The sequence below is a fragment of the Apis mellifera genome, linkage group LG3 (genome assembly GCF_003254395.2).
Source record: "Apis mellifera strain DH4 linkage group LG3, Amel_HAv3.1, whole genome shotgun sequence".
NCBI classification, from domain to species: domain Eukaryota; kingdom Metazoa; phylum Arthropoda; class Insecta; order Hymenoptera; family Apidae; genus Apis; species Apis mellifera.
The window spans coordinates 9,186,895-9,214,692 of record NC_037640.1 but is presented as its reverse complement, the minus strand read 5'-3'; the positions used below and the strand labels follow the sequence as shown (position 1 = coordinate 9,214,692).

At 35.6% G+C, this 27,798-nt stretch overlaps 1 protein-coding gene and 1 long non-coding RNA gene across 11 annotated transcripts in view; one reads left to right on the top strand and one right to left on the bottom strand.

The window, feature by feature from the left end:
* The window catches only part of LOC408740 (phosphatase and actin regulator 4), a 322,845-nt gene that overhangs the window by 59,975 nt on the left and 235,072 nt on the right, over positions 1–27,798 (bottom strand). The window lies entirely within an intron of this gene.
* Positions 218–5,145, top strand: LOC113218633. The gene is made up of 2 exons (XR_003304347.1): positions 218–1,864; positions 2,539–5,145. It is a non-coding gene; the product is annotated as an uncharacterized LOC113218633 (long non-coding RNA).

The following is a 27,798-nucleotide window of genomic DNA, read 5'->3' as shown; positions in this document are numbered from 1 at the left end:
GAAATTGTCGAAAATGAAACGTAAAAGTTGATATTATTTTTTTTAAAATAATTAATTAGTTTGGCATTTAGAGATGAATGAATAAAAATATAATTCGGAAGATTATTTTGTACTCTACATTGGGAATAATTTGGATATTGAAATATACAAGCACGATAAAATTTAAAATAATTTTTCACTTTGCTATATTTAAAAAAAAAAAGATTTTTCGTTAAAATTCTGTCATTTTTGTATATATGTACATATTATATTTTCGTAACATGACGCGTGAAAACATTTTTTATTATCTTTACCGCAATATTGAGTATAAGATATACTAGATATTTTTCCAAAGGATGACAAGGGTATTGAAGGTGCCAGAATTGAATTTATCGAATATAGAAATCCATGTAAAAACATGCAATTTAAATTAAAGAAATTAGGAAACTACCTCATTATTTAGTTTCAGTTAAATTTAACTTTTGTTGAATTTAATTGAAAAACAAATAATATATGTATAAATATTCAATTAATATTTATATAAATTCCAAGTACTTTTTCATTTCCATCTACATCATACATATTTCTACTGACAACAAAAAATTAATTTCATCAAATCTTTTCGATTTACTCCAGAAAAAATACCAGTATCTCCTCTGATTAAATCCAACAGAGCCAACATATCGAGCCAGAATTCCTCACCTCATATAAAAGGTTAAACTAACAAAAGCTATCCTTGAAACCATCCCTCGATAATTCCCTCATAAAACATTCCAGGATAAAAGAAGAGAAAGAAGAGAGAAAAAAAGAGGGGGAAAAAAAAAAAACAAAACCAATTCTCGTATATACTTTTCCACCGTCGAAAAAGCAACATCTCAAATTTTCATTCAGATCTTTCCAATAAAGTAAAAACCAAAAAAAAAAAACACGCGTTCCCCCTTTCACTCTCCATCTTCCATCGAATTTCCATCACCGTTAATCCACTCGAAACTCCGAATCCCAAACTCCAAAAACCGACGGAAGAAAAAGAAGAAGAAGAAGAAAGAAAAACAAAAAAAATCAAATCCACCTCTCCGATCCTCCCATCCTCCCCGAATTTCCAAAAATTCCGCGCGATTACTTTCGCCGCGACCGCAACCGCGAAAAATCAACCCCACCACGCCACCCGCCTATCCTCCCCTCCCTCGATCAACTTTCTCTCCTCGTGAAAACCACGGAGCGGCCTCCTCCTGGACGCAGTTGAATCGAGCGCGCGTTTTCGCGGGGGTGCCGCGCCACGCCGTTCCGAGCCTGAGGAACGAAAAGGTAGGGTTGGGCAGGGAGGAGGGCCAGGGAGAGGAGCGACGAGGGCAGAGGGGCGACGCGTTATCCGCTATTCGTACCCCGGGCAAGGGAACCGATCGTTACTGGAAAACTCGGCGCGGCGGTGGAGGGGCCTTTTCATTTTCCAAAGGGGGCGCGCACAGTTTTGCTGCCTCTCTCTCACTCTCTCTCTCTCTCTCTCTCTCGCACCAACGCGTACGTGGGAGAGAGGCTGGCGGCGGCGGCAGCAGCTGGTGGTGGCGATGGAAGGAGAGAGCGGAAGACACGAAATTCGCCCTTCTACGGGGCGTCGAGACACGCGCGACGTTAACACGACCCGGCTACGGAGGAGGGGCGGGAGGGAGAAGGACGAGACGAGACGAGACGAGAGCGCAGCCGTCTCCGATCGGGAGAGATCCGTTGTATCAGCAGTATCGATCATTACTAGTGGACTATCTTTCCGGTCTGAACGGTTTAAGCCGCGTATGAAGTTACGGATACGATTGTACCCGACTGCCGGGTGACTTTCGTCTCGGGCTGCGTCTCGAATAATAATAGGACGGCCCGCACCTCTCTATATAAAGTAAAACTATTTATAGAGAAGTTTCTTTTTGTTTCATTATTGTTTGAAGATTTAAAGAGAAGAATTTTTTAATTTTTATTTGATTGGGTGATTTTTTTCTTTTCGATCAATGATTTCAGTGAAATATTTAATTTTATATTTTATATTTTTTTTTTTAGTTTGATGAATATTTTATGAAATGCTGTCGTCTTTAAAAGTGACGAAGTTGCAACATGTTTTGTAAGCCAACTCATTTTTCTGAAAACATAGAAACTGACAATTGTCATGGAGATATGACGACTTCTTCTGCATCCGACAGTACAATTATAGCCTATTGTCTTTAGTTAATTTCAATTTATTTATTTACGCGTGAAAGAAAATAATTTTAGGTTTTATGTTTTATTCATTAATTCGAATGCCACTTAAGATGATAAAGTAAAATAATTCCGTTACCCGGAATCATCGTTTTTTAATAAATTATCGTAATTACATCAGACAAAATATTTTTTACTTAACTTATTCACTACAACTTCGTGTTATACGAAATATATTCCATCCGAGAAGCGAGAAGTACAGTTAAAAAAATTCTCGCAAAGAATTAATACAAAAGCACATTGAAATATATATCGTATATTACTCTCTCTCTCTCTTTCTATATATATGTTAACCAACACAAACCGGTCGACTTTTACAAGTTTCAGAATTACGCCTTCAAAGTCGTCCGTGATATTTGCAACGGTCCTCAGAGTCGGTGCACCTTCTCTGCCTATATCGGGGTGTTTGGCTGTGGAATCGAGGCCTGTCGACCTTGGGATCCGTCGCGGAAAAGGAAGGCGAGACGCTGACGAGACGAGTTGCGAGAGAGGGAGGGTTGTGAGAGGAGGTGTAGAGCGGTGCGGGGTGGCTAATGGATATTGTTTGAAACGGTGGAGGATGGACCATGGTTGCGTTGGTTTTCCAGGAAAAATGGATCCTTTTTTCTTCCCCGCCCCCTTCCCAACTTCTTGCGGTGAAATCAAGGGGATGAGATGGATGGTTTCTGCGGCGTACTTTTTCGGGATAAGTTGGTGGAAATTTTTTCTTTCACACGTATTCGATATCTGTTTGAATTGTTATTTATCATGTAAATATTGGATAAAAAAGTCCAACGAAATTTTTGAATTTCTCTTCGATTTTATACATTTAAACCGTATATTGTAATTTATTATATATATATATTTTTTTCAATTAAGTTTGATGATGGAATTTTAATTATAATATCTTGATTAGAATAAGAAGAACGAAGAGGATTATATTTTTTGTTAATTAATCCTCGCGTTTAAAAAAGAAGATTTTCCCCTCCTTTTTTCCCCTCTTTTTATTATATCGTTGTAAAATAATTGATGGATAAAGATGACAGGAAACGTGATGGAGATTGCAGTCGATAACTGTCAATATTTTTTGGAACGCTCATTCTTGGAACGAGAATGATTTTACATATTTTGTTGACTGTTCGTCGTTTTACAGAATATTTTTGCGGGTGAGTAGGAAATTTTTCCAGACAACATCTGTCGATCGCAGAGAACTGCGAGCGTTTGACGCAACAAAGAACGATACGTTTGCAACGAAAAAAATTTTGACACGGAAAAGATCCGACATTGCTCTTTTTCCATAGAGAAGGATCAAATTCTCTATCGACGAAATTTTAAAAATATTTATATCGAGCTCCGTTCGTATTTTCAAAACACGCGTGATTCGCTCATCAAAAAATTTTGAACGGAAATATCTTTCTTGAAAAATATATTTTTGGTATCGAGTAAAGAAGAAAAAGATTGGGATAAAATTAGGAAATTTCGTTTATAGAATTCCACTTTCACTTTGTTTAATTTGTGCATATTTGTAAGATACGTTTGGATTTGCGTTTATTGGATTCTCCCTTAAAATAAATTAAATAAATTTTCAATAAATCACGGTGTATTAATATCACAGATCACAGAGGGTGTATACAACCTAGATGACATTTTCACTTCATGGTTCAGTTCGCGTTTCATTCGTGCAACATCCCATGAGTTTCATTGCTTCTCTCCGAGTTTATAAGGTATTTCCATGCAAACGAATCACTTAAGTGTATTTCCAACATCCGAGAATTCGCTACGCGAGCAGTCGATTTTTCGATATTCCCTGACGACATCGATGAAATGCAAATTCTCGACAATATCGTCCCACTATAGGACATCCTCCTCCATTCTTTGTATCTTTCCATCCAACTTCTCAATCGTTACAGAAGGAATGCAATATTTCTGTATCGTGGAACAGAAAAATTGCAGATACTTTCTCTTTGGATAAAAAAAAAGGTCACGAGTGCAAAGAATCATTTCTCAGAATAAAAGGAGAATCATTCGATCAAAATTGTAATCAAAGTTAGGGAAAAGAGATGTTCGTAATAGAAGAATTAAATATATATATATATTTAAAATTATTTAACCCTTAATACGACAGAATATCATCGATAATTTTATCGATAATTAATTAAAAGCAAGAAACTTTTCTCTTCGTCGAAAAATTTTCATGTTTCGCAATATCGCAATATTTTGCAACGAGAAGAGATATATATCCGTGGTGACACGATACACATAATCATTCTGTACGATCCACGCGAATAAACGACTCGTGTACGTGTGTACAAACACGATATATCCACGGAACGCTACGATTTCACGAAACAGACCGAATAAAGGAGTAATAGGTGACGCGTTGTACTTCAATCTCGGGGAAACATTTCAGCCTTACTAGAAAGATAAAACTCACCATTCCCTCAAACGTTTGGGGTTCAGAGTTCGAGCGTTTTGTGGCCTCGCCCGTTTCATTTCCCATTTTACGACCAAGATAAACCTGATTTCTTTACGCCTACTTTCACGAGCAGCTTTTCCTCCCCACCCCCTATTTTTCGGGAAGGAAGGGAAAACTTCATAGCACGTACAGCACGTATACACGTCACGTGACCATCGTTCGCTAAAAACCATTCGTTTATTAATTTAATCTGTAGAAATTGAAATCGTTGTCTCTCTTTTTCATCCTTTTTCTTCTTTCCTTCTTTTTTATTTTTTATTTTTAATTCTTTTCTTGCGCGATGCATATATCGAAAAGCAAATAAAATGCACGTTAAAGAACGTTTTATTTTTTCCGGTGTATCGTGTTTCCACAATTACACATGAATATTAAAAGTAATTGTTAAAGTCGATTATTAATAATAATATTTCCAGTGAAAATTAAACGCTAAAAATACAACGGAAATTCCTTCTTACTCTACATTAAAAATAGAAGGTTATATTTGCTGCAACTAATATTATCTTTTACACGTGTATAATTTAATTGTTAAATATTCTTGGTGAAATTTAATAATAGATACGCCATAATAGAAATGATAAGACAATTCTCGACGGATAGTAATTGAACGAGTCGACAGACGAGGATCAAAAGGGAAGAAAAGAGGAAATGAGATGAGAAAATGGGAGGAGAGAAAACGAAAATTCGCTCGTACGGAGAAATTCGAGCCGCGTCGCGTAAGCTTTTCGTGAATGGGTCATTCAGAGAGCCACCCCCGTCTGGGACCAGGCATTCTAATTGAAGGGTGCTTTCGTGGAAGCCTACTTGGCCTCGCTTTTTCGTCCATCCATCCTCTTCCTAGCGCTTTCTTTTTTCTTTTTTTCTCTTCCTCTCTTTCTCTCTCTCTTCCTATTTTCATTATAGAGAGAGAGAGAGAAACAGAGAGTGAGTTTCGAGATAATTCTTATCGATGAAAATTCTTACTTTAGATCCGTTAATCCACGAGAAAAGAATTCGTTGTCTGATTACGAGATCCTTTGAGTTGTTCGAAAAAGATAGTTGGAAGAGGATGACACGAACGATTATCTTTTATCTGAAATCAAATTTTACTAGATCGTTTAAAAAATTTTTTATTTTAATACGAATATATTGGATTTAAAAATTATAAAATTATATTTTAAAAAGAAATAGAAAAGAAGTATATATAATAAGAAGAATAAAAAGAAGTATATATTTTAAAAAGAATATTGAATATTTACGATATAATCGTTCTTGGAATTCGTTGTCATTTTGAAATCGTCGTACCTTTATTCCTTGTAGAAAAATTTGAATCGAAAAAATCTGACCACCTCGTAGATACGCTCGTTCGACGAAACACGATTCCGAATCAGTTCGTTCGAGCTCGAACTCGATACCATCCTCTCAGAGAATCGATTCTTCGATCCTCGACAAGCAATAAAGACGAGGACGTCGAGTTTGTTACAAATCGTAATACGTTCCCAGACATGGGTCGATCAATCAACAGTGCTGTATCAAGCTCGGTTCAAACCTAGTATCGTGAACAAGAAGAAGAAGAAGAAGAAGAAGAAGAAGAAGTCGGTTCTTAAGAGTGAAACGGGGATGAAAAGTGACAGAGAAGTATTTTCGATAGAAACGATGCCGATACATTTCGAATAACGAATAACGATTGGTTAGTGGGGAAATAATGGTGAAAATTATTTCGTTTCCCGGATATCGTTTGTGGAGAAACGATACTTAATTTCGATTTTAAAAATAAATGGGACAGAAATAATAGTTTGACGTTTTTCGATTTAAATTTTTGCAAGATTTGTATGTTTTTTCTTGTTAACTTTATAAAAGATAAAAATGCGATACAAAGCGATGATTATTAACGAGATTTTTCGTGTAAAACTTGTGTAGAGCGATGGAAGCGTGATAAAAGAAAAAAAAAATATATATATATATATATACGAAAAACGGGAAACGTAAGCATTTTATATAAATATATACGTGAGAATTAAATTTTTGTGTATTTATTTGGCGATAAAAACATCTCGTCTCGACGCATGTAACGTTATTTTTATGCCCGGATTTAAATTAATCAAATTTCTTTTTTCCTTTTCTTTTTTTTTTTTTTTTTTTCAAAGCAAAAACTCGTTACACACAAAAGATTATTAAAACAGAGTTTCCTTTTAAAACAAACTAATCCACAACTTTTTGCACATCGAGGCTCTCCTTGATTTTGAAACACCAGGGATTGAAATTCCGAATGTCGAAAATAGGATTTCGGCCGTTCGTTAACGACGACGTTCCTGATATTTTCCAGGCTTTTAGCCTCGGAAACGCGGCCAACCCCTCGAATCGACCGCACCCTCTAGGCGGGCCGTAATTTTTCAATCATGTAAATTAACACACCGTCGACGTGGATTCGCGTGTCACACGGAACCACGACGGCTCGTCGTCGGCTCGTCGTCACTTCGTTCATGAATGTCACTCACGTCAGACAATAAACCGCGCGCCCGGTTACCGGTTTTAAAATGAATTTTGTGCACGACAGTTGACGAACATCGCATAAGTGCAATGAACCGATCATAGAATTGAATATTATTCGTGATATGAAAATATATGATGATGATTCGAAACGAAAAATTTTGAATGAGAATTAAATAATAATTGATAATTGGTAAATTTTTTTTGCTATGTGTATTATATGGTTTTTTTTTAAATTAAGTTTGTACGACTTTGATACGAGGAATCAGTTAATTGGAAGTGGAGTTAAAAGTTAAATGAAATTGCTCTTCGATTTTTTGAAAGAAAGAAAGTATCATAAGATTGTACTTCAGAGAGAGATTCTTAGTACTATGAGCAAAGAGGATTACTAAAGAAGACATTATCCTTTTTATGATTTTTCGAAGAGAATAATATTTATTTTTCGAAGGCTTAATTTTTAATCTTCTATCCAGTTTAATAAGTATCTCGATAAAGAATTTTATTTATAAAAATTGGGAATTTATTACCAATCAAAAACTCAAAAAACCATTTATCGGTAAATTTGTCAATAAAAGGGATTTTTAATAATGACTATTGTACAGATTTAATTTAATTCAATTTAGATAGTAAAAAAAAAGTAAAAATAAAAAATTTTGAATTACCAAGAAAATAAGTGTAAAATTTTCAAAATATGAAAAGAGAGAATCGTGAAAAATCGAGATTTCTCAACTCGCAACTCGCACGTGAAAATTCACAAAACACGAGCACAAAAGACTTTCCCATTTTCCATTTAAAAGGAGCTAAAGGAGCCCTCGACGACAGCGTTCAGAGAATTTTGATTCTTTGGATGAAGAGAATCAAAGAATTTCACGCTTCTCGAACCACTCGTCGCGCTTTCTGGCGACAATGAGACAAAGGTGGAGGATAAAAGACAAAGGAAAATAATCGAGTCGGATGGAAAAATGGTGAGGAACGCGCGAGAGAATTGCTTGCTTGTTTACGATATTTTGTATTACGATATTCACGAGCCCACGTTTTCGCCCAATGTCTCGCTTAAGAATGAATGAAATGGTGGAGGATAGTAGGCATGATCCAATCCAATATCGTTTTCCACGCTCTCTTTGATACCAATCTGACCCTTTAGATTGATCCAGAGAATCGTCAGCCGAATTTTCTTCGTTTAAGCAATATCGAGATCGACGCGACTATTTTTACTAAATAGTATGAGCGTTTGCTGCCAAATTTATATATATAGAACCAAAAAAAAGAAAGGAAAAAAGAAATCAAAAAAAAAAAAAAAAAAAAGAGAGAATAATCTTTAATATTTAAAAAATTTAAAAAATAGAATGGAACAACACGATACATTTTACACCGTAATCCTATTGTATATTCCATTTGGGATCCTCAAAAATTCTTGTTCGTAACACCTTCACCTTCAACCTTTCATGCATATCTCACGAAGAAAAATTATCTTTTAAATTTTTCCACCCACAATGAGAAAGATTCACGAATATTCTCATTTTCCACGACACTTTCCACATCCCACGAATCAAGAATCTTCGAATTTTCCCCTAGTATAATTTTAAAATTTTACCAACGTTCCTTCCCTCCTTTATTCCTTCCTTCCTTCCTTCTCGTCCGCCGAAACCCTAAATTTCTCTTATTCCACACACCGATCACGTAAATCCCTATTCCCAACCCCGTTTCAACAATCGACTACTCCACGCCGCTTTATTACAACGAGTTCCTTTTTCTCGTTCCAAAGATTGCCGTCACTTTCGTCGCTTTAGATCGCCGCTTGGAGAAAAAAAAGAAAAAAAAAAAAGAAAAAGAAAAAGCATCATGGCGTCACCCCACCACCCGTACACCAAGGGTGAAATCTGGTCAGGGTCAATCGCTTCGCATCGCCATATTTATAAGCTTTGATGCCCGGCCACGTTGTGCTCGTTCGTTCGCTTCACTAACTGTCTTTTAACACCTCCCCTCTTCCCTTCCCTTCCCTCTTGAGTCGAAACTCGGTCAGGGTTGTTTCCTGGTTTCGCCGCTTTTTCAAAGTGTCTATCGCCTTCCACGAGATTTAACGAAATTTCATCCATCGCTTTTCACTCTTTCTCCACTTTTTTCCCTTTCGAGTTTTCGAGTTCGTTGGACGTTTGACGGTACACTATCTCTGGATATATAGTTTCTCAGTTGAGATCAAAGTTTGATTTTTCAACGATTTCTTTTTTTCTTTGCGATTCGTTTCGTTCAAATTCAAAAATTATTATTTAACAAATTTTCTTTTTTTGAAGTTTCAATTAGAATTAATTAGAATTTGCATATCGATTATTGTAACTTTTAATTTATCCTTTTTTTTTAACGATCATGCAGATTCGTATTCATTTCGACAAAGATCGATTTAAAAATGTAAGAACAAGGAGGGGGAGAAGAAAAGGTTGGAAGTAAATCTTCCATTAATCAAGATAAAATCTATCGAGCGACCTTACCACCGTTACTTTTACCACTTTCTCGCTCTTCATCCAAGAAGCCCACATCATTATGGCGATATCTCGGTCCTTTTCAAGAGACCTTGACCGACTCTCGAACGTCCATCGAACGACGGCATCGGCGCGAAATCCGTCGAGATTCGCGCCGTTCTCGGCGAGAAGAACATTTTTATCCGTCCATTCGTTCCGTTTCACCGCGCAATATTTCCAAATCTTTTCTTTTCGCGCGTTGGATGCTGGACAAACGTAAGTTATCGCGGTTGAAAGGAATCCAATCCCATCCAATTGTGCGAATACTACTTCTTTGCGAAATTCTACGTAGGAAGGGGAGCGTTTAAGAAAGAGAGAAAGAAAAGAAAGGAAGAGAGAGAGAAAAAAAGAGTGCACGCGAACTTTAGCAAGAAAATTTGTTCTTTCTTCGACTCGACCCGCTTGTCCTTGACACGTTGCATTGTGAATCGCGTGGAAAGGGGATCAAAGGAGAAATTTATAAAAATGGACGTTGGAAGAAGCACTCTTGCGAGAAGAGAAGGAAAGAAGAAGGAATTCAAGGAATTCCAAAGTTGTTGTGAATTGTTTATAAATTTCGCGTAATTGAAAAATTTGCACCAAAGATTTTCTAACGATTTACGCGTCGATGTTCTATAATTTTTCTAATTGAACGAGTAGATTTATAACTGTAACTGCTTCAATTTATGGATAAAAGTATTGCTGTTAATTTACTTGCGATTGTTAATGTTAATCTGAAACCAGAAATTAATTTTTGTATGACCGTTTTATTGAAAATGAATGTGAAATGGCATCAAATTTATTCCAATCGGATAACGAAAACCAAATAATGTGAAAGGATCTCGTAATTCGATTAATCTAATTTCCCACTGCGTAGAAAATCAATGATAGAAAAATTGAAACAATAATCAGTGCGCCACTTTCAATGAAGACAGAAAACATTTTATCTATAAAATTTGATCTTGGAAATAAATAGATCCTAGACACTGAACAAAAGAATCGGTCCAATAACACGCAGACATCAAATTCGGTTTGGTATATTACGTTCAAACAGTTAGAAATGCCATTTATATTCATAGTTTGAAATTACGAGCATACACAAATTGATTGCTTTTCGCCCCATATCGATACGTTTTCTCTTCATATCGCGAACAATATTGCGACATTTGATTTGTTTTTCCCGGGTACACATAAACTATTAGCAAACTGCGCGATGACTCGCCGATTGACATTTGTTTATCGTGATTTCCACTATATTTTTCCCGTGTAATGGTTTCCCGTTACAAATAACCGTTTCGATCAGTCTGTTTACGCGTATCGCTTGTAATCTCCGATCCCTGAAATCTCTACCAATCTTCCATTCTTTCCTCATTTTTATCGCATCTCGTTTCCCAACCGATCTCGAAAGAAATATTAAGTGAAAAATAACGTCGAAGGGCAAACTTGTTATGCGAGAAAAAAAAAAAAGCATAATATATTTCCTCTTTTGATAAAACACGATGAGAGAATTCCTTTCACGATTCGTATTAAATTCTACTAAATTAACGGGATTAAAATTCTTGCTGTGCCGCGTACGAATGCGTAATAGAATCACTTTGTGGGATAATATATGCAAAAGTGTGAAAGTACTTTTCAAGTATTGAGACGTATACAGGGAGAAAAGGTTTCGAAAAGAAAAATTCTTTTGCCAGTTTTTTTAATTCTAAATTAAACGGAACAATTTAAACAAATAATAAAATCGCGATTACACCCCTTCATCAAAAGCGTATGTAATAAATCCGCGTGGGCGGTTAACACCCGGTGATTCCTTGCACGGTCGAATTAAAAACCACCTACACACCTAGCCCGCGATTAAATTAACAGGCAGACAAACGTAATTTACACGATGCGGAAACTTGGTACTAAAACTTGCACACTGGAAACTGGAAACGTCAATAGACTCTCCCACCCACTTCGGGGTGAACCCGAATAAAGTTTGGTAAACTCGTGAAATGACGTTTTCGTTTCGTTTTAAGCCAGCGTGAACAATTTTTATCAATTCATTTTTTCATTCTCCTTCGAATTCACGGGACGAGGATAGATAAATGATCGTGTTTAAATGGAATAGAGAAGAGAAAGGGAGGAAAGGAAAAATCGTAAATATATTTAGCAAACTTTATTTTGTGAAAAATTTCTTTGACTTTCTATCAATTTTGTAGTAAAAGAATAAATCGTGTTCATAAAGCGAGAAATAAATAGATTGCGAATGTTTATGTGTTTAGAGAAAAATTTATACAAAAAATGCATACAAATACACGATATGCAAAAAAGCAAAAAATATTCGTACACACATTGTGTGTATTTGAAAAATAAGACGTGTCTTTATTTAAGCTCCATTCTCTTCTTTAGCCACAAAAAATTTTATTTCGTTCTATTTATATTCCCAGTTTAATAATAAATAATTAACAGTATTACTCGTCATTTCGTTTATTATTATTAAATTTCTATCGATATCGAATTCGTTTTTATTCTTTGTTTTCATAAAAATAAGTTGTATCGAGAATAACAAGAAAGACGAGAAAAAAAAAGAGAAGGAAAGAAATAATAAACGAGCAACAAGAGAGTACGTGAAAAGAGAGAGAGAGAAAAAAAAATATAAAAGGAAGGTTATTGGGCTCGAAATTCTACCGATATAAAATAGGCTAAGGCGGATGCAAACATTCCTCGAGGGAGGATCGTGGGTCCTGAAGGTTCCCATCAAGCCTTGACCCCGTTTTTGGACTCGACACGTTGCTTTTGGGGCGTTCTCGCGGATGGCCCCTGCATCGATCTTTGTGGATGGAACCGCACCCTTATTCGTGTCTGCCGGAGAGCTAAATGACGAAAGGAAACAGATCTCTCTCCGGTTGCCAACCGTTTCGTAGATATATTAAATGTTCGTTAATTATCCATTGTGATCTATTGTACCTATTGTAATCTATCGTTATTTTGCGAATAGTTATTATAATAATAATTTATAATATTAAAATAATTATTTAATAATTAATTTAATAATTATTTAATAATTTATAATATTAAAATAATTATTTATAATAATTATTTTGCGAATATTGTTATTTCTATTACAATGAGAGAATTATTTATGGAATTTTTGCAAGATTTCATATTCGTTTAAAAATATTGAAGATGAATGTATCTTATAAATAAATGATATTTCGATTTTATGAGAATTTAAGAATTAGTACAGCATGCCAATTATCGATGTATCGACATCAAGTTACGACTATTCGGGATTCATGGCCCAATTCACGCTCTCTCTATATCCTTGTTTCAAGACAGAGAACCTAATAGAGAATTCTTCTCAACGAGCGACATGCACGATCAATCGAAAGTGAAATTTATCTTGTCTATCCCGCTAAGAAAAATTTGTCAAACCGAATCTTCATCTCTTTGACATTGAGATAATATCGATATTCTCTTTCAGAAATGGAAGATATTTTTATCATTCGAAAATTTAGAATTTCCTTACTAAAGATTCTTTTATATTTGCAACGATCATAAATATATATATATATATATATATATATATATATATATATATATATATATATATATATATATATAAAAGTTTTTTTATTAGGCAAAATTTATGAAATGATTCATAAATGGAAATTTTCCAAATTTATAGACGGTACGCTTTTAGCAATGTCTCTAACAGCGAAACAGTTTATCGTAAAATCGTCTGATAGCCCTTGTACCCCTTCGATCGAATCATGTGAAGCTTCCCATATTTTTTTCTCTCTGTAGAACAATTTTGAAGTAATAGAAAGAGGAATATGAGTCATTAAAAATAGTAAACTACAGGAAAAATGAGTAGGATTTAATATTAAAATACGAAAATAGTGATAAAATTTACAAGATTTGTTTGGAATATCAGTATCAGAGTTCAGTGGGATGGTCAAGAAACATGATATTATTTTTTTAAGAGAGTGGTTGGTTTTCAGAATTTTTAAGATACATATATTATGCAAATTTAATAATATAATTAATTTTTATTTATATAAATTATATGTATTATATAAAATTGATTAAAATGATTTTAATCAATTAAAATTTAATAATAGTTAAAATTAATTTTTCGAATTTTAAAAGTTGCACACTTTTAACAATTATTATGTTATAATTTATGTTTTATCTTTGATTTTTCTTTCTATGTATCTTTTTCGAAGTACGAATAATTACACGATGAGAAGAAAGAAAAAGAAGTTATACATCATATTTTATATCCTAGATTTTTTCAATATTGAATTTTGAATTAATTGAAGTTTTCAGCAATAATCTATCCATAATTGAAGGTTTCTGTTCGAAAATCGTTAATAGAAAAATTACGATCGACTCGTATCATTTATTGGGAAACTCTAGTCTCCCTCTTATTTTTCTGATATTTTTACCATCAGAGAGAAACTCGATTTTGTCGAAAACTTTTTCTGTTAAAATATTAATTTCTTCTTTGAATCTTTTTTATCTTCGAATATTATCTAATCGAATATTAAAATCAAAAATGGCGTTGTAAATTTTTAATAAATTTCGAATCAATCGTGATTAAAAAATATCTAAAAATATTATTTAATATTTATTAAATACGAATGTTGCGTAATGAACAAAAATAAAAATAAAAGAATTGCGTGGTTCTCTTTCCCGTGAAGAAAATTATTCTTCCCTCTTTCTTCTCTTTCTCGAAGAAAATTCTTCGACTGGTACATTTTTCAACAAATCTTTGCGTTGAATGCAGAGATTGCAAAGTGTAACTACGGCATTCTACGTAAAGAAAAAAATTCATCTAAGGCACAAGTGGTTGCGTGGGCAGCGCGTTCAGCTTATTAAAGTTGAAGAAGAAACCTCACGAGCAAAATGGGAGATGTTTATTCTGCGGCCGGTCGAACCGCAAAATTCTTCAGATATGCTTGATTCAATATGCTGCCTTTTCGGGTTTTAACGTTGTCGAAAATGTTTTTTAAACGGATTACGGCAATTAAATTAATCACAAGGATGGATATTTTGATTTCTTATAGCACTGTAAAACTACTTTTCAGAAAAATTGAAAATTCCTCTTCGAAGATTTTAATAGATTAAACAAAAAAAAAAAAAATTCTCCATTTAATTGAAAATTTAAAAATTCAAATCGACACGCTAATATAAATTACGAAAATCCACGTTAAAATTAATTTCAATTGGGTGAGAGAAAATAAATCTTGGAAAAAAATTTAATGAAATGAAAATTCAAATAAACGGAAAAATGTAATTTCGATCGAGTGAGGCTGAGCGATCTTGAAAAATTTAATGAAATCAGAACTCAGATCGAAAAATCAAATTATGAAAATTCGTTTAATCCAAGATTACAATTAATATCGATTAACAAGGGAAGAAACGATTCTCGAAAATATAGCATTAGAAACGATATCCACAATTTTTATTCCGAATCACTTCTTTCGCGAAAATTATTCATATTTACGGCCAGAATATCCATGAAAAGCTCCGCTATGAAAATGGCTCGCCTTCTCTTTTGCATACGCGAAAAGCTTTCGCCGATGTTCGCGGGAGGGATTTGCATACGACCATCGATTTATTCCTCTTCATCTGGCCAACCAAATCTTCTCCGAGATTCGAATCTCGGAAGAGAAGTAATGAAGTTGTGTCGTTGAAGTTGAAGAAACTTCGTGGAACGAAGAGATACCAGAAATTTTAAATTGTTCCAACGATTTTCTATTTCATGAACATGATCGCAGAACGTGATTCGACTATGCAATCACACTGTCGCTCGCGATCGATAAATCGAATCGTTCAGAATTTTTTCCACGAGATTAATTTACAAAGTGAAAAAGAATTTTTAAACTACTCTCAAGAATCTGTCAACCATCTTTACTTATTCCGCCATTCAAATTCCAATTAATCTCGCAATAAAATCCTCGTCCATCCTGTTGACCCTCAGCCAGACGTCTGAACTTATAAATAGCTTATAAATAGCAACCAGCCTGCATTGATTCGAGACGAGCCCGTGCGTGTTTTCCATTCACCGGAATTTTTCAAGTTGTAGAAGAAACAGATCGGCGAGATCCGGAACTAGCCGGTGCTTCCGGAACGATTTTCGAGGGCAGGAATTGGGGGATGCAAGGGTAAAAGACACGAGGAGGCTGGAGATTGGGATTCGTAGGAGGGTTCAAGGCACTCGTAAAACTCGCTCGAGTAGCTATGGCAACCTGTTTTACGGTTGAAACCATCCACCCACCGACGTCTCTCGAGGGCGCATCCACGAATCAAGAAATAAATTTCAGACGTGTAAGCGGATACACGAGTTCATGGACTCGGACCAATATTTTTCCACGCGCCGACTGATTCACGACAGGGCATCTTTGGAACGCGATAAACGGTATCGATTCGAGGAAGGGGAAAGGTGGAGGACCGTTTGGAAACACTTTCGTGCGATACGAAGGACGTCAGAGTTGTAAACGCGGATGTTTCTCAATCTTTTCTCTACTTTTTTCTTCTCTTTTCACTGCATTTTGAGAAGATATTTTAAAGTTTGTTCAAGTTTTAACTCGTTATAACTCGGATAGATTGTTATACAGTTAATAGTTCTTTAATTTTTAACATCTTGTACGGTTATTGTGTAATTTCTATGATTGCACGAATAAATATAGTTTGTTCCTGTAAGTTTTTCTAGAAAGTTATAATTACATGTATATATAACTTACACAGTTTCGAGTCTCTAAACTTGTATCCTTTACCCAATGACGTTGAATATTCTTAAGAAAATTTGACGACTCTTACCTGAAACAAAAAGAAACGAATATATTAGAAAAAAATTCTACTTTTTTTGAAAACTTAACATAAATTAAAAAATAATTTCTACTAATTTATTTGAGATAAATAAGATAAAAGTTCAAAAACCGAGATAAAAATCATGAAGCGCAAAACATTACTCTTCCATTTATTTCCCTAGATTCATCATTGTCCAATTCGTTACAGGGCCATCGATCAATATTTCCATTTCTCGAGCCTATTTTTCGTACCATCCCTGTTCCAAAAGACAACAAAAAGGACAAGTGGACGTGGGCCTTTATATATCGAATTAACCCAGATGAGCGAAAGAACAGAGGCATCCGACTTCCGGAAACGCGATCGAACGCGTCGATCGTCGAGAGGAAAAACGCGCTTCCACTCTATCGTCCTCGAAGGAACAGCGGACTCGACATTCACGATCGAACGCTTTCAGAACGCTGCACGTGACACGTCGAGGGAACAACTTTTCCTTCTCGGTAGAAAGTGGAGAAAGATTGTCCGAGATAACGATCGCGCATGGAAAAATGTTTGGTTTTATATATCAGATTTCCAATGTGGAATTTCCCGTCTAAAAGAAAATTTATTTTACTTTTTATAGTACACGCTATCTGTCTTTTGAAACATGATTTTTCTGTCCTGTTTTTCTTCCGTTCAATGTAACGATATTTCCCTTTAAATTTTTATTTGTTTTTATTTAAAAATGTATTTAAAAATTTAATTTGAAGAAAATGTTTCATATTATATAAGACGTATGTCAAATTACGTATTTTTTAATTTTTTAGACACGATGGATCATTGCGTTCGCTCAAAATTACAATGAAACTTTGATTTTTCGTATAAAAACTACAAGCGAAGAAACTGAAAATTTTATCGTCAAAACCCGCTCAATATATAGAGGAAGCCATGCCATTTAAGTCACTTTTTGTTTTATCTCAATATCTCAATCCGTTGCCGAGATATAAATACTTGAAGTTTCCATGGTACTTAAGACGGCGCAAAAATTATGAATGGCCCGCGACCCACTGACCCACATATTTTTCCTGGAAATGCGTACTATATTTTTCCAGGAATCGCGTCTGTCGCTTGTCTCAAGCTTGGCATAGGTTAGTGAGACGAGGTGCGAGCGAGAGGTCCGAGTAAGTAACAAGGACGAAGATAATAAACGATTAAAAATTACCTTTTTCTTTACACGACGATATCTCGGCAACCGGAAATCGTATCGGAATCAATCAAAGAGCGTTTTAAAGAGCAAGGTTCCGCGCTTCTAACGATCGGTCATTAGTTAACCGGAAGTCAATATCTTCGGAGTTATAGCGGTTCAAAGTTTTCCTAATTTTAATAGAGTTAAAGTAAAGGATTAAAAATTACCTTTTTCTTTACATGACGATATCTCGGCAACCGGAAGTTGTATCGAGATAAATGAAAAAGCGTTTTAAAGAGCAAGGTTCCACGCTTCTAACGGTCGGTCATTAGTTAACCGGAAGTTAATATCTTCGAAGTTATAGCGGTTCAAAGTTTTTCTAATTTTAATAGATTTAAGGTAAAGGATTAAAAATTACGTTTTCTTTATACAATGATATTTTGGGAACCGGAAGTCGTATCGAGATAAATGAAAAAGCGTTTTAAAGAGCAAGGTTCCACGCTTCTAACGGTCGGTCATTAGTTAACCGGAAGTTAATATCTTCGGAGTTATAGCGGTTCAAAGTTTCCCTAATTTTAACAGAGATAAATGATTATAAATTACATTTTCTTTATGCAATGATATTTTGGGAAATCATATTTAGATAAATGAAAAAGCATTTGAAAGAGCAAAGTTCCACGCTTTTATTAATATTTCATTCATTGACCGAAAATTATCTTCGGATTCATAGAAGTTTCAAAGTTTTCCTAATTTCAAAATAGTTTAATCGAATTTTAAAATAAATTACATGATAAATATATTTATTTTCTGAAAGAACAATTCCTGTAATTCTCATTAATAATATACTGTACATACTGTTTTTACATTGATTTAAAAAATTCTTTGTACAAAGTAAATTAGATGTTTATTCAATCGATTGATTTGGATTTAATTTGACATTGATTAATCGAACGAATTTAATGGAATATTTTATAGACTATAATTTTTTATAGATACCTATAACCATATAGAACATATCTTTTATTTACGTTTTTTTTTTTTTACCGAAATTATCGAATTATACCATTTTATATCCAATGAATACTTTATAAAATTTAACGAACGAAGATAATCACGAAGAAATATTACAATTTAATCAGTGTGAAAAACAAAAACGAAAAAAAGGATCGTAATAATATTATAAAATTTGGATTTAAATTTCGCGCATGAAATCGAACGAATCGGACATATTTTTTTTCTTTAATAAACGATGGAATGGTTTGCCGGGTACGATGATCGGACATGCGGGCATGTTTCGATTTACTAATCGTTTCGAAAGCAAACAGACCGATAAATACGATGTATATGCGGGCGATGGTTAGCGGGGACACCGATTTTCCACCGCTTTTCTAAAGATAACTCTTTCAACACGAATCGGCGAACCTTTTTTTACGCGATTCCTTGATTTATGACTTCGAAAATGCGTGAAAATGCGGGGGTGTGTATTGTGAAACGTTCTATTCCTTGACAATCGAGAGCGAAGAAAATCATTTATCCTTTCTTTTTTTTCTTTTTTATTTTAAACGCCTTCCGATTTACAAAATAAATATATTGAAATGCACATCTCTGTGAAATCTATCCCAAATTATCTACATCTCATAAAATTCTAAAATTTAATAGAATATTACGAATCGTTGAAATTCAAAGATTCCAATTTATAATTTCGAAACACGAAGAGAAAGAAAAAGAGGAGGGAGGGAAGAAAGAAAGAAAGGGAAGAATGACTTTCGAGGAAAATTTTTCCAAATGAAATTAATCATTAGTTGTAACGATATCTTTCTCCCCTCTAATTGAACGACCGACCTATATTATTGAAACTGTGTTACTTCGCGACGAGGGAGCAAATTAAACGCCATCCAGCCGCGGGACAGCCGCAATTTCGTTCAAATTTAAGGGGGACGAATGTAAATGTTTCGCGCGAGGAATCAACCGAGCACGAGCTCGCCAGTTACGTAAATCACTGTACCCCGACCGCAGCATCGCTCCCCCTCCGTGCAATTAATTGGCACCGATCCACTTGCTCGAGTTTGCGCCCAGATGCGTGCCGACCGATGGACAATCTCTCCGTTTCCATCTGATGAATGCGAGGAATGATTGATTTCTGTTATTCCCTCCCCTCCTCTATCGAATCATCTTTCGTTCGACGCGGAACGAGCAGAATTTAGTAACAATTTTATAAAGATTCCGGGTGGGCGGCTTGAATCGATTTACCTCTTCGGCCTCCGATGATGAATTACTTTCCTTCCTTCCTTTCTTTCTTTCTTTTTTCCCTTCGTTTCTGGAGGATTGAGTGGTTGTTGAATAGTTTTTTTTTTTTTTGAAGATTGAATTCATCAAGATTTTTTTATATACGTATGTGAATAGTAGAAGTGTGGTAAAAATTATTACAAGTTTATTATATTCGATTTTAGAAATTTCTACAAAGGTAAAAGAATTTTTATTTGTTAGATATAATCGTTTCGTCATTTGTAAACGAATTAAAATGATAAAATATGGGAAAGAAAATTGTGGAACATTAAGGTTTATAATATTCGAGGTACGCGATGGATGTCAACGATCAAACACGAGAAATGGAAGAATTTTTAGAGATCGAATAACGATGCAACCATCCAAATAACGCAATTTCAACGTTGAAATAATTGCATAGAATAAATCAAAGCTAACTCAGTCACGCGATAAAATTCTCAAAAGTGTGCTCGGTTTCCTGTCGGTAAATTTTTCTGTTACTGTTCGCGCGATCGGTAAACTCGATCAGTTTGCAAGAAAATTGAAAGTTTGTTCGATTGAAACTGTTGTACAGCCGAAAAATTGATTTCTTTTAAATTTAACCGAAAGAAAAAGAAAAAAATTCAACAAAGAAGAAATAAAAATATCGAAACAATTTTTTTCTACGTAAAAATAATATTTAAAGAAATTTTTAGAGATTGAAAATAATCGGAAACGAAGATTGCCGCGAAGATACATCAATCAAAAATATATCTCTTACGATCACCATCCATCGATTATTCGTCTTTCACGTATTTTCGATTTCTATCCTTCAATCGAAAGAAGAGATCAAGAATGAAACAAGTGTTCTCTATTCCTAGAGTCTAGAGTCTCATTTAACTTCGGCCAAGTTATAATAGAGCTAAGTAGGTTTAGGTCCCGCCATCTAACTCTCTAGTTAACTCCGTTAATCATGGCGTCGCCACCGGTTGGAAAACTTTTCTCCAAATATTGCATCTTCTTCGCGTCAAATTAATTCGAATGATCTAATACGTAGTTTCAGCAAGTGGCAAGATTAAAATGCTTAACCGGCTAATTTGATTAATTTAAAATGGATTTGGTCTGATAAGATAGTTTGGTGTTAGAAGTTTGAGGTTAGATCTTGGCTCGGTGGAGATTCTTGAGATTTAGATCGAGTTGGCGATAGGTTGGCGTTTAATTTGACAGTTTAACCGAGGGCTATCCTAATTGCTACACCGAAACTTGAATTTTAACGTGTATAGCAAGATACAAATTTAGAATATAGAAAGACAAAAAAATTTTAATGCAAATGTATAGAATATAAATTGCAATATCGGTTTCTCGAAATTTCTACATGTGATACTAAATTTAATGTTGAATCAATGTCTCTTCGATATTAAAATATTTATATAAATATTCACGAACTCGTCCAAATTCCATTCATAATTCATTGTAAACGCGTTATTGTCGTAACATATCAATTGAAAAATTCAATTCGATAGTTTATTCATAAATATCACGTATATATATAGTATAAATCATTATTAAAACGATAATACAATTATTATGAATGGAAAAAATTTATATTGATTTAGTCCAAACTTCAAATTTCAAGTATCATCCACCAATACAATTCACTTTTTTCCCTACAAAGATATCTTACTCGATCAATCACTCGAAAATTCTTCAAAAAATATTTTCTGAAAGGAATTTTTTTTATGGAAAACTCGATAAATATCCCGATAAGAGGGATTATCCGATCAAGGGCACAATCGAGTGTATCTTTCATTCTCGATCAGAGGACTCCTTCAAAAGGATCGCGAAAAAAGTCGTCCCAACCCTCGTCCCTCTTGGCCCAATATTATTCTCTGGAATTCGAGAACGTTACAAGAATTAAAAAAAAAAAAAAAAAATAAAGCATCTTTGGAATGGAAATCTCTGGTATGCATCGAGAAAACTGATGCTGACATCGGCGGCAACGACGCAGAAAAGCTTCGTTGCAACCCCTTTGCGATCGTTCCTCCCTCGCTGTGCCCTTTTTCGACTACCCTTTGCAGTCACGGCGCGTGTTTCGTGAAATCATCCCTACTTTAGAAGATAAAATAATTCTTTCGAAGGAAGGAAAAGATTCGAAACATTCCTTCGACTCTACTCTCCTCTTTCTACTTTTAATGGATACCCGTTTGACCTTTCGAGCGATGGCATAGCTTTCTTGTTAGTCGAATCTTTGGTAAGTAGATTTAAGAAAAAAAAAAAAAAAAAAAGTGCTTTAAAAGAACCGTAGAAACAGGGCTCGACGAGTGTACTTTCTACTAAGATATCTTCTACTCTACGAGAAGACTTTTGTTTCTTTGCGCTTTTTTTTTTTTGCTTCGGTAAATGGAATGGATTAAAGCGAGTGCATTTGGGATACGTTTCGAGGGATGAATGCGAAAAGGATGGCAAGGGAAATTTTCGAGAGTGTTTCAAGCAAACATTAATAACGAAGTACCCGTATTTTCTATAGCAAATATATCTTTACCAACATCGGTTTCGTGGGATTAACTTTTGTATTAAATAATATTTTATAAAAATAAGTATAATTTAGGTGCAATTGTAGGACAATGCGCTCGAGAGAAGAAATTACATCTGGCTCATTAAAAATTAAACGAGTCCTCCGAGAGAAGTACGGATTAGTGCTTAAATAAAATAAATTACATTTTCTCTCCCCCCCTCTATACATAATTTTCCTTGAAATATTTCATTGAAAAGATCTTTTCTGCAACTTAAACTTCGCCAATAAAAAAAAAAGAAAAGAACGAGATACGAGTTATTGATCACATTATCGAAATAAAGGAATATAAAATAAAATCGAAAGAGTTCTTAACACTGGTTAACGAGAGTAGAATTGAAATCCTTGCTTATTCATTAAAATTTTCCACGATTCTCTTCCGCGCATCGAACACAATGGACGTGTTTCAAATTAAAAATCCGTCATCGTCCGATACCGAAACACATCTAGGCGCGAGATAACACTTGATTAATAATCGTGGAAAATATCGAACCACCCCTAACCCTTCCCCCAATGCCGGTTTTTAAATATTCATCGAATATGGAATATGAAATCCGAAGGAGCCCTTCGCCGCGGTTCGTCGAAAATAGGTTATGCGACGGCCCAGACCTTGACCTTGCCCCCCACCGGCAGCTAAATTTATATCGCGTCTAAAATTATCGACACGAAGCTATCGATACGTATCCTCCCCCACCCCCCTCAGGTACGTCGTTACCAGTCATCAGTTTCATCTTCAATGAAAAATGTGCTCGCGTTACGAACGGCGTGACGCAATAACCACCCCGCGTGATTCCAATCGAAACGAGTGCAATGACTAACACTCGCAAATAAAAAAAAAAAAAAAGAATTAAAAGAAATCGGGAATTAAGCAAGAGGAATTAAAAAGATGAAGTGACGAATTTTCCAACGACGCAGCCTGAAAAATAACGTCACAGTTATCGCTATAACTGCGTGCTCGACAAAGGGGTGATTCCAATCAAAACGAGTGCAACGACTAACACTCGCAAATAAAAAAAAAAAGAATTAAAAGAAATCGGGGATTAAAAAAGAGGAATTAAAAAGATGAAGTGAATTTTCCAACGACGCAGCCTGAAAAGTAACGTCACAGTTATCGCTATAACTGCCTGCTCGACAAAGGGGCGTGATTCCAATCGAGACGAGTGCAATGACTAATACTCGCAAATAAAAAAAAAAAAAAAAAGGGAATTAAAAGAAATCGGGGATTAAACAAGAGGAATTAAAAAGTGACGAATTTTCCAACGACACAGCCTGAAAAGTAACGTTATAGTTATCGCTATAACTGCGTGCTCGACAAAGGGGTGAGTCCAATCGAGACGAGTGCAACGACTAACACTCGCAAATAAAAAAAAAAAAAAAAAGAATTAAAAGAAATCAGAGATTAAGGAAGAGGAATTAAAAAGATGAAGTGACGCAGCTGCACGAATTTTCCAACGTTCCTGAACGCAGCCTGAAAAATAATGTCACAGTTATCGCTATAACCGCGTGTTCGACAAAGGGGCGTGATTCCAATCGAAACGAGTGCAACGATTAACACTCGCAAATAAAAAAAAAAAAAAAAAAAAGGAATTAAAAGAAATCGGGGATTAAGAAAGATGAAGTGACGCAGCCTGAAAAGTAACGTCACAGTTATCGCTATAATCGCGTGCTCGACGTCCTCGACAAAGGAACCAGCTGAGGCTGCAGAGACGATTCCAACCGTTTCCTTTCCAGATTATTATTTAATGGGGATGTTAACAAGCTTCATGAGAATATTTCGCGCGAGCATCATTTATTAGGAGGGTGAAGTGAGGCGCGAATCTCTTCGATTCTCGATGATCCGACAATCCACCAATTATGGCGATCTCTGACGTTGTGAATGTCAGTTGTTGAATGTCCATTGGATCGCGTGCGCAGGGCTCACGTGTGCGCGGGATTACGTGTGTACTACTGTTTTATAAGGGCGGCAGAGGGGGTTGTGAATCTCTTTAATTCGGAGTAATGGGGGTTACGTTCGTTAAATATCCATTTGGTCGGCCTCGATCGCATGCGGCCAGGCAGCTACTACGTAGGAGAGAGGCCGTGGCACGTGCTGTCGCGTGCACGCGCCTCGAAAAAAGGACGCGGAAGCTGCGTCCTTGGACCCGGCTCGGCCCTGACACTCCTGGGTTCCAGCGATTCCATCGAAAATAGGGGAGAACGAGGGGTTATAATGCGAACGGTTCGCGAGAAAGAGGAGGAATTAACTCTCTTTGACGAGGGAGAGAAATTGCGTTGCGAGGGTGAAGGGGACTCGATATTGACTCGCCAGACAATTTTTCCTTTTTTTTTTTTTTTTTGTTTCTCTTTTCTTCCGATCTTGGAATGGAAGAGATATGAGAAAGGGTTGATATTATTTGGAGAGAGATATTGGAATTCGTTCGTAGGTTTGTAGATTTTCGATGAAGGAGGGTGTGTAAATACGGATTCTTTTTTTTTTTGTACTTTGTCGTTTTGGAAACGAAGAACGAGGAGATGGGAGTTTGGAATTTGCGGTAAGAAAGGAGAGCAATTAATTTGAGAATGAAACATACAATTTGATCCGAGCAATATCGATTTTATGAGAGAAGTTAGAATTTAATCGCGCATTTAAAACTTTATAATATACACTTTTTCGGCGTAGTAATTAACCAAGTTGTGCAACTGAAAAGTTTTATTATTAATCACTTTTTCGAAGAGTAATTAAGCCTGAAACTTTATGAATTTTACATTAACTATAATAAAAGTAGTTTTCTAATAACGAGCTTAATTTACAATTAAATTAATTTTAAGAAAACCATCATCATCATCATCATCATTCCTCTCGATCAAATGCCTTCCAATAAAATATTCAAATATTCCAATATTTCATTCTAAATAAAAAATTTTATTCGGACATTTTCACTTGTAAACTTCGAATTTCTTTTAACTTGTGTTCTTATGTTTTCCCTCTTTTTTTTTTCGAAGACACGAGAAAGGTTCGAAATTTCGTTTTCATTTCCAGACGATCGAAATTAATTCTATCGATCAATTACGGATGTCGAGCAACGGATAAATCCAATTTTCATCTAGTCTTTTTCTTCCTCGCGCCGCCAGATTTCAAGTCATCCTTGATTTCGTTCCTCGTTCACATTCAATCATTTCGAGCAGTCTGTTCACCCTTGTAGAGATTTTTATTCGGCCAGGAAATTAAAGATCCGGCTTCCCACTCTTCTCGACGATCTCTTTGCGTGAAAGAGCGTTATTGTAAAACTCGCTCCCCTCATCCCCTTATTTGCTTTCATCCCCTTCTTAGCAAACCCTTACTTACTTCACGCGGATTCTTCGACATTCATTCTTTCGTCGATGTAATTTTATACTTTTGTTAATTTATTAATTAAGAAAGGAGTTAATCGATTCTTCAAATTCTAATGATAAAAAAGCGAGTGAGACGATATACGTAAACGATAAAAAAGCAAATGGTCTGAAAACACAAAAGATGATCGTAATGTTGGGGAATAAAAGGGTTTAGGAAGTAAGAGAAGGGTAAAAATGGAGGACAAAAATTTGCTTGAAAAAATTTGGTATGCGAAAAATTCCACCACTAGCGTCCAGGCTGGAACAGAGAATATATTCCAAGAGAAATTTCCCCTCTCTCGCGCATATTTCTCCGTTCCACGTCATGAAAATATAACAAGAAAAGTAACTTCCATCATCAGTCGACCTTTCATCCAGGACGAGCAACGACACGAGCCCTAGCTTCCGCCTGAAACTCCAAAATTCTAACTTATCCCGCGGAAAGTCAATTTTCTCTTCTCGATGGCAGGAAAAAAACTCTCTCTCTCCCTCTCTCTCTCTCGTGAAATGAGAAATTCCCGAGTGTCGGCCCGTGTTCTCCCCGCAACTTTCGAAAAAAAAAAACCCTTGTTCAACTTCCCCCTCAACCTTCACCCCTTTTTCTCAACGGTTTAAAATTAAAAGCGAACCCAACGGCGCTATTATGGAACTTCGTGGAAAACTAAAAGCGAAACGATTTTGGTTCCCTAGATAATAAGTTTTTTGGAGGGAGAGCGATTTTTTTTCTCCCTCCTCCTTCTTTTTTCTTTTCCTTTCTTTTTTCGATGTATACAATGGCAACACATGCACGAGAGATTGTTACGCAACGTGAATTCGAGCATGGGCTTGGCTCGGCTCGGAGATTTCTATTAATCGAATCGAACAGCGGGATGTTTATTCGTGCTTCGCCTGATAAATTCGCGCCATCGAGCTCAATTTCGTTATCTACTTGGCTCCAAGTGAAAATATAAGGTTCGTTTCCCCCGTGTTCCCGGGGGATTTAACGTCGTCGACTGTTACAACACTGTTATCTGTTCAGAGAGGCGTGCATCTGGCCACTGGAGAGATCTCCCTGCATACAGGGTGATTTGCATAAATTCCTTCTTACTTGGAGTAAGATTATTTACGATGTTGTTTACGAAAATTATAAAATTATAAAATGACGCGAGAAATTCGTTGCGTCGAAGAATTATATATTGTACGGAATGTGGAGGATATTGCGAAATTTATAAGTCAAAGTTTAACCGAGGAATAAAAATCGACGGTTGTAAATTTTATTTGGGGTAAAAGCTATTTAAATAATATTTATTAATCGCTATTAAATTGTCGAATCGTTTTCGAACAACGGGGGATAGAGATTGATCGAATTTTAGTGGAGCACCCTGTTACTCGTTACACCCAAATACACTCACAAATACTCTCCCTAGCGGCAGAGTTACTTCGATTAACGCGCCTCTGCAGAGCTGGGGATGCAATATCTCCGATTCCACAATAAAATCTCGTCGCCTATTTCATTTCCGATATTTATTCGCTGAAGACACGTGCAACAACAAAATTAGTTCTGTGAAAAAAATCTAAAAATCAACAAATCTTTCCAATTCGTCAATTATTTTAATTAGAAATAATTTCAAGTCGAAATCTCGATCGAAAATCTATCTCTTTCCGCGAAACAAAACATCGAATTTAAAATGATAGCTTACAGCTTTCCCAAAAATCTTTACCGATTCAAAAAAAAAAAAAAATTTTACGAAACGAAAAGAAAAAAAGAAAGCAAAGGACTGGAAGTAAAAATTGTTCGAGTCGAGTACAAGTTTGGAGCGCAGAGTGTCAAAGAGAAAGTTTGGGGGTGTAGGAGCCGCGATAATCGAAAGTGTTGAAACGCTTTCGGGAAACTCTCCGCTCTCCGGTTGGCGGAAAGTCAGACGAAAGTCGTATATTAAGCGGGGAGGGGTCTATAGAGATAACCTGGAATCCACATATTCCTGCAGCATCCTTTGCCCTGGTGAACTCGACTTTTGGAGCCGAGGATATAATGAAAGGCACGCCGAAAGCGTTTCGA